Genomic DNA, 7119 nt, shown 5'->3' with positions numbered 1-7119 from the left:
ACGTTCTTGAGTAGGTATTGAGGTATCAATACCAACTTGTCTAATGGGTCCCTGTGGGGTTTCCATAGAGACATTAGAAACATCTGGATGGGACGCATATATAGACGGCCAAGGGGGATTTGGTCTGCTGCCGAATTCAGAAGTCCCAAAAGGCTCAAGCATCGCCTTGCGGGAGCTTGAGTCCTTCCTCTGAATTCTGCGACGAGATGAAGAATTTTCTTTATCCTGTCTAGGGGGGGCAGCATTTTCCCAATGGCCGTAAGGAACCGAACTCCAACGTAAACGAAGTCTTGGGATGGTATGAATTCTGACTTTGTTTCGTTGATAATCCAACCTGCGGAAACTACTTTTTGCTTTAGAACCTGAAGTTGTTGCAGTAGTAGTTCCCGCGATTTGCAACGGAGTAGCCAATCGTCTAGGTAGTGATGGAGCTTGAACCCCATCACGTGAAAGGGAGCGACGAAGGCTGTGACTATCATCGTAAAAATTAGGGGTGCCGATGCCAGACCGAACGGCAGGGCCCTGAATTGATACGTCTTTCCTTCGTAATGGAATCGAAGGAAGTGTTGATAGTCTGGATGGATCGGTACATGTAAGTACGCATCCATTAAATCCATCGATACCGCCCAATCGTTGGGCTGTATCGCCGTTGCTATAGACCTGGTGGTTTCCATCTTGAAATGAGGAACATTCAAGAAGGTGTTTAACCTGGAAAGGTCTATGATCAGCCTCCATGTCCCTGCTTTCTTGGGAACCAAGAAAACGTGGCTGTAAAAGCCGGGGGAGCATGGATCTTGAAGGACCTGGATAGCTTGCTTCTCCAGTAATGTCGCGACCTCTGCTTGGAGGGCAGAGGCCTTGACTGGGTCCTTCGGTGGCTGAACTGGGGTTGGATATATGGTAGTCGGGGGGGTACGGTTGAAATCTAGTTTCACTCCGTACCTCAACATGTTTGGGACTGGGGACCCCTTTGGGCACCAATCGTCCCAAATGTCTGCAAATTTTTGCAGACGGCCCCCGACTACCGGAGTCGGCTCCTTTTTGCGTCCGGGAGGAGAAAGGAGGGGGGAGTCACCTCTTCCGGCCAGCACCCCTTGGGCGAAAGGAGTGCTTAGTCGGACCGGATCCACCCTGGTTAGAGGAAGTATTTTTCCTCTTTCCAGTCCGGCGACCCTCCGCTTCCCGTCGGAAGGATCCAGCAGGAGCAGGCTGACTAGGCGGGGTAGGCCTAGGCAGGACCTGCCTGGCGTACGGGATTGAACCCGATGCCTGCTGGGGCCTCTCTATCTTTCTAGCGTTAGGTAGAGAGGTCTTGGCCCTCTGTGTCGCAGTGGGGGCATATAATTTGTCCCAATCTTTCTGTGCTTGAGCCGCCTCTTGTACAGAATCTGCGAACAGGAAAGAACCGTCCATAGGAGCGGTTCTTAAGGCCCCTTCCAGCTGGAGGGATCTGATGACATTGAGAGAGCCCAGTGCGGCGTCTCTACGGAGTAGGACGCTATTTGCTGCGGTCTTGGCGGACAGCGCAATAGCGTGTCTAATCGAATGTGACAAGGATGTCACAAGCGATTTTGTGTCATCAGATAGTGACTCATTATCTTTTAGGGATCTGGCTAGTGCCAGGTTAGTGTGCTCTGCGTAGGAGAGCACCGCTAACGTGTTTTTGGCCAGACCCTCTTGTGCTCTAAGGTCTCGGTAAGCCGAGGAGGAGGTCACCCTAGGCACGAGTTGGTCCAGCTGTACATCGTCCTTTAATATGGAAGTCGATGCTGCAGCTGGACAGCCGGCCGAGCTAACTCGATAATAGTCAGCGCGGTACTGCCTAACGGGAGGAAGTTGTGCCGTGAACAACTTCCCCGGTTTACATCAAGCTTCCGGTCCGACTGCCGGAAGGACAGGGATGGAAGTACGTTGGTGGGCGCCTTGTGAGTCTCTGATTGTACGCTCCAAAAGTTCAGAGACTGCTAACACCGACGGGGAGGGAGGAAGGAATTCAAGTGCCCGAGTGGAGCCTTGAGCAACCTGTGGATTGGGATCCACTTCCTGTCCCCAGAGTGAAAAGGTCGGTGTTGACAAGGCTGGCAGTTCCGGCGGGGTAGGGCACAGATCCTGCGGGAGGTACGCTCTGATCAAGGATCTGAGTGTCCTCATATCCGACAGGATACTGGCCTCCTCTGGTGACAGCTCCTCCTGATTGGGGGAGCGGTAGCCTGGCTGAGAACTCTCGTTCTCAGAAAATTCCTCTAAAATAGAGGAGTCGGATGGTGGGTATCCGATGGGACCAGGCGCACCAGAGGAACCGGAACCCTGCTCCAGATGGCTGAGTCTATCAGAAAGACCTGCTACCATCTGGATGAGCTGGGACAGTTGCTGTCCCGACTCGGGTTCCGGACCCGACGTGCGGCTTCTCTCAACGACGGGCGGTTGAGGCGAGGGTGAGCGCATAAGCGAACCCTGGAAGCCGTATGTGCGGGCGAATGGGTCTTCCGGAAGCGGAAGTTGCCCATATTCTGAACCAGAGTTCAGATGTCCTCTCTGCGTAGCTCGTTCCATGGGAACGACGCCTCTGCTACGAGGAGGGGGTGGCACTTCCGGTTGGTTCCACCCAAGAGGTTGGCCAACGTAGGAAGGTGCCTGCATTTCCGGTAGGACGAAGTCCGAAACCGGAAATGCCCGTAACTCCTTCGCCGGTATGGAGCTACCGGAAGCCCTTTTAGAAGGAGGTACGGAGGGCGGAAACGCTGTTACCGAAGACGCATGGCGTTTCGGAGGTGGCGTTATAAGGTCCGGCCCTACTCTACTGTGTCCGTGAGGACTGGGGTTATTTCGCAGTAAAGACTGAGAAAAACCCCCAGTAGAGTCTTCGGTTACTGAAAAACGGGAACCCGCGTCAGTAACCGGAACTGCAATCGGCGGACCGGAAGCAGGGTGCTCCCGCGGGTACAAAGGGCTTGTACTCGGGGGAGCGGACGACAGGGGAACCGGAAGGTTCCCTGAGGTCCGGGGTATATTAAACCCTTGGAGACTTATTGGATGTAAGTCTCCCTTGGGACCACAGACATTAATAATGTCAGATCCCGCATCCTTCGCAGCCGCGGCCGGAACCGGAACTCGGCTGACGGAAGGGGTGGTGGCGGGAGGTTTGCTAGACCTCCGGGTTATATGCCCGGAAACGGAACCGGAAGAGGGTTTTGGCGTCTTCGCGGCCCGTTTCCCGCCACCAGACGCATTCCTTTGTGGTGAGACAAAGGATGCCGTCGGAGGGGTACGCCATATAAAAAATGGTACCAATGACAATAAAAACACTGGGAACCCCAAGTAGGCCAGAAAGGACGCAATAATTAATGGAAAGGAAAACATGCCTACTTGAATCAAACACTATTGCAATGGATCTGAGTCTTGTTTATTACAATAGAGCGGAGAATAGCCTACTTAACTCTACCCTACCAAGATCAAAATAATGGAGCCGGGTCGACTAAGCTAGCTAAGAAAATGTCTATAATTAAATAGACTGGACAATACTAATGCCAAGATTAGTTTGGCGGTCTACTCCGTAGGTGAATGAACCCAAAAATCGTCTAGACTTGGCTGGTTGAATTTGGTTTTAAATCGAATTCACGGCAGCTTTGAAAAAACGATGTGCTTCGTAGAAGCACAAGAGTAAAGACTGAATATGGCGGCATGAGATCGGCGCGATCTCGCGGGATCGGTCAGGGCGCCGCCTGGCGGCCGAGCTGTTAACTCAGGTCTCCCTTTAGAAAATTAAAGGGATACTCTTGTGTTTGAGCCCAAATGGAGTAACATGCAAAAGTGTTCCATAGGTAAGTTTGAATGACACAAAATGCCGAATTCCCTGGGGTGATCGGTGCCATCGACGGGACCGACGTTGCAATCGTTAGCCCAGGAGGTGAGGACGCCGTACGTTACGTAAACAGGAAACGTTATTACAGCCTCAACTGCCAGTTTACGTGTAACCACAAGATGATGTTCACATCTGTGGTTACACGATGGTATGGATCGGCCCACGATTCAAGAGTGTTTGAAGAGTCCCGCTTGTTCAGGAAATTCGAAAACGGGGAAAATCGTGAAATTCTTCTCGGGGACCCAGCCTACACTTGCCGCTCGTACATGCTGACACCCATTCGCAATCCGACCACACCCGCACAAAGAAGCTATAACATAGCGCAGATAGAAAGGGCATATGGCATATGGAAGAAACGATTCCACTCTGTCGGCGAACACAATTGTCTTCGATGTCGGGTAAGTATCACACCTATATTACCACTTTCCAAGTGGCAGCACTTGTTTGGAAATGGGGAAAAAAACAGACTCAGACTGTGCTTGGCTGCCTGGGAAGTGGTGTTTCCTACTATAATTGTAGTTCGCATTAATTTGACATTATGATGAGATCAGATACAAGTAAGCCATTTTACAGGCTAAACAGATACTTCTGTAACATTGAGATACATAAACAACTCAAGAATCTCTTGTTAACAAGAAAAGGGTCGATCTCAACACTCCAGCAAAGTCAGTAATCACCCAAGAGAGCAAATATGTCACCCAGTTTTCTTATTCAGTTGCAGAGAAGCATGGCTATTATTGTCGCCACGGCTTGTCTTCACAACCTTGCAATTCAACGAAATGATGCCGTCCCGCCGCAAGATGATGACCCCCGCGCAGCGCTGTACCAGCAGCCAGATTTGGAGGCTCACCAAGTCGAGGCAAATATGCGAGGCAACCTTTTTAGAGACAGATTCATAACAGAACACTTCCAGTAGGTCTTCAGATATTTTTATTCAAGAGAAACCCTGGCTGTGATTATAGGTCAATACAAAGCCTCCTACGTTTTTCCATGTAAAATTCAGCTTTGGCATCATATGCGACCTTCTTCGATTTTGCGATGGTCTGCTGCATCATAGCGGCTTTCTTCTGTTCCACAGCAACTTCCCTCTGCACCACAGCAGATTCGATTTCATATTGGATCAATTTCATTTTTGCCTCATGTTCCTCTTTCAGGTAGCCAAGTGCAGCATCGGCCTTCGAGAGCACTGGGGATGTAGGGAGAGAGACAGTAGACGCGACAGATGGAGGTTTCGCTTGCCTGAAAAATGAATGCATGGACTTGAGTGACGTGGTTCCCCTTTACTCGTAAATCGATTTGATGTAACGTTTACTGTTACTGGTTGGTATCTATAAACCATTGTTTTAATTCCAGTGGCGTTTCCTGCTATTTTATGGACGAAATGCATAAGGGATAGCACTGTTTTAATTTCAGTGCCGTATCGTTTCCTGTTATGTGGTTCATGGATGACACGGTTTGCATTTTTCGAAGAGTCGAGTGTGGGTACATTAAGAACGTCATATTAAGAAACAGATTGCCATGTATTGTAGGAATATGTAAGAACACATATGTACGTACATTTCAACTTTGTCACCCTTTGAGGTACTTTTGCCTTTTCCAGTGTTTCTGGTACTACTAGTTGTGGTACTAGGTTGACCTCCAATATCCTTCCTTGTTGTAGGCAACGGCCAGATCATTTCTTTCCTGCAAACGAGAGCGGGTGAATGTATCAACGGAACAGATTTGCAATAAATGTAAACAATTCATAACGGTATTCCCCTTTCCTTGTAATTGTCTAGAGGCCTTTATCATGCTTGTTGAGTTGTGCCAGTATTACACGATTGTATATCATGGTTGCCGTGTTAAATGTAGATATATCTTTAAGTTGATGACCATTGTTCTTTCAAATGTAAAACATGACTTTGTGGGGGGGGGGGGGCAATGATAGATAATGCATAAAAGGAAAAGCCCTTACCTAGCATCCTGAGTTTCAGTGGTTCTACCGCCGGCGGGCTTAGCACTCGATGAGCACCCCGATAGTGAATCAGGATATTCAGTGAAAGTTTCATCCAAATCAAATTCGGAGATGGCAGAGGACAGCGAATGCTGGGAATTGGCCTGGGTTTCCTCATTCCCCTGATCTGAGGGGAACCCGTCATCATCCCATTCGTTGTGGATCTGCTTCAACTCTCCTACTATTATGTTCAGAATAGCCTCAGTTTCCTCGGAAAGATCTCCTTTGACCGCTTCACCTCCTCCCGTTTGTATGATATCCACCTTGACCGCACGAGCAGTAGCCTTGGCTTTATTCTTCATGCGTCGCCACAAATCCTTTAAATCCTTTGACGGTGTTTTTGCCCTCTCAGGGAAAAGAGCTGCCATTTCTTTAGCGATGGTGTCCCAAGCAACCTGCTTCTTTTGGTCTGCCGCAGTATCCGAGCGCTTGTCTTCTATTACAGCTTTCCTTTTTTTATGCATGCTATGAGACCCATACGCTGCTCAAGCGTGAAATTATCGGCCCGTTTCTTCGACATGACTGGGTGGAGAATCTTCCCGCAAACGCGACGCTCCTACAAGCTCTGGACACGCCGATCTATTGTCCGACCGGTTACGTATTCAAATTACATGATTCTTCGCTCGCCGCGTTGACTAAAACAGGGCCCAATCGTTGAGTTATACACGGACATATAAACGGCTGATCATCGCCCTTCGTGAAATGCAATAATCAGGGGTGTTTAGACAGACGTGGACAAGCCTGTTTTAAACAGTGATTAGAAGATAGACATGTCTAAGCAAATCGGTGGCTAAACATCCTTCGTGAATATGGGCCCTAGTGTTTTGAGGGTACAATCCAGACCTGATCACCACTGGCTAGTGAGACCTCAGCAGGTTTTTACTCAACTTCTTACTTCTGCCATCAATAAAGAACACCCTCGGGTGATCAACGGTATATCAAAGATACCTAAGCTATGACAAAGTTGTAGTTTCCAAATATTTCAATCCCACTGGACGAAATCCGACTTTTAAGCACCTTCAAGTTTGGCTTAATAATGCAGAAAGATGTATATATCTTCAAGCAGAACTTTAGGGTGCACTAATAGTGCATTAGAGGCGGCTAAAGGCTACTGAAAGGTGCATAAAGGTAATATATTTAATTCACTTTAAACGAATTGGTGGGGGCGCATTGACTTGGGACGAGGCTGCAGCAAAACTTCCCGGGAAAAACTCAAACCGGAAATTGCGCCAACCAGATGGTCAATTGTCCTACTTTCATTGGC

The sequence above is a fragment of the Lineus longissimus genome, chromosome 4, assembly GCF_910592395.1.
Source record: "Lineus longissimus chromosome 4, tnLinLong1.2, whole genome shotgun sequence".
NCBI classification, from domain to species: Eukaryota; Metazoa; Nemertea; class Pilidiophora; order Heteronemertea; family Lineidae; genus Lineus; species Lineus longissimus.
This window is presented reverse-complemented; position numbering follows the sequence as displayed.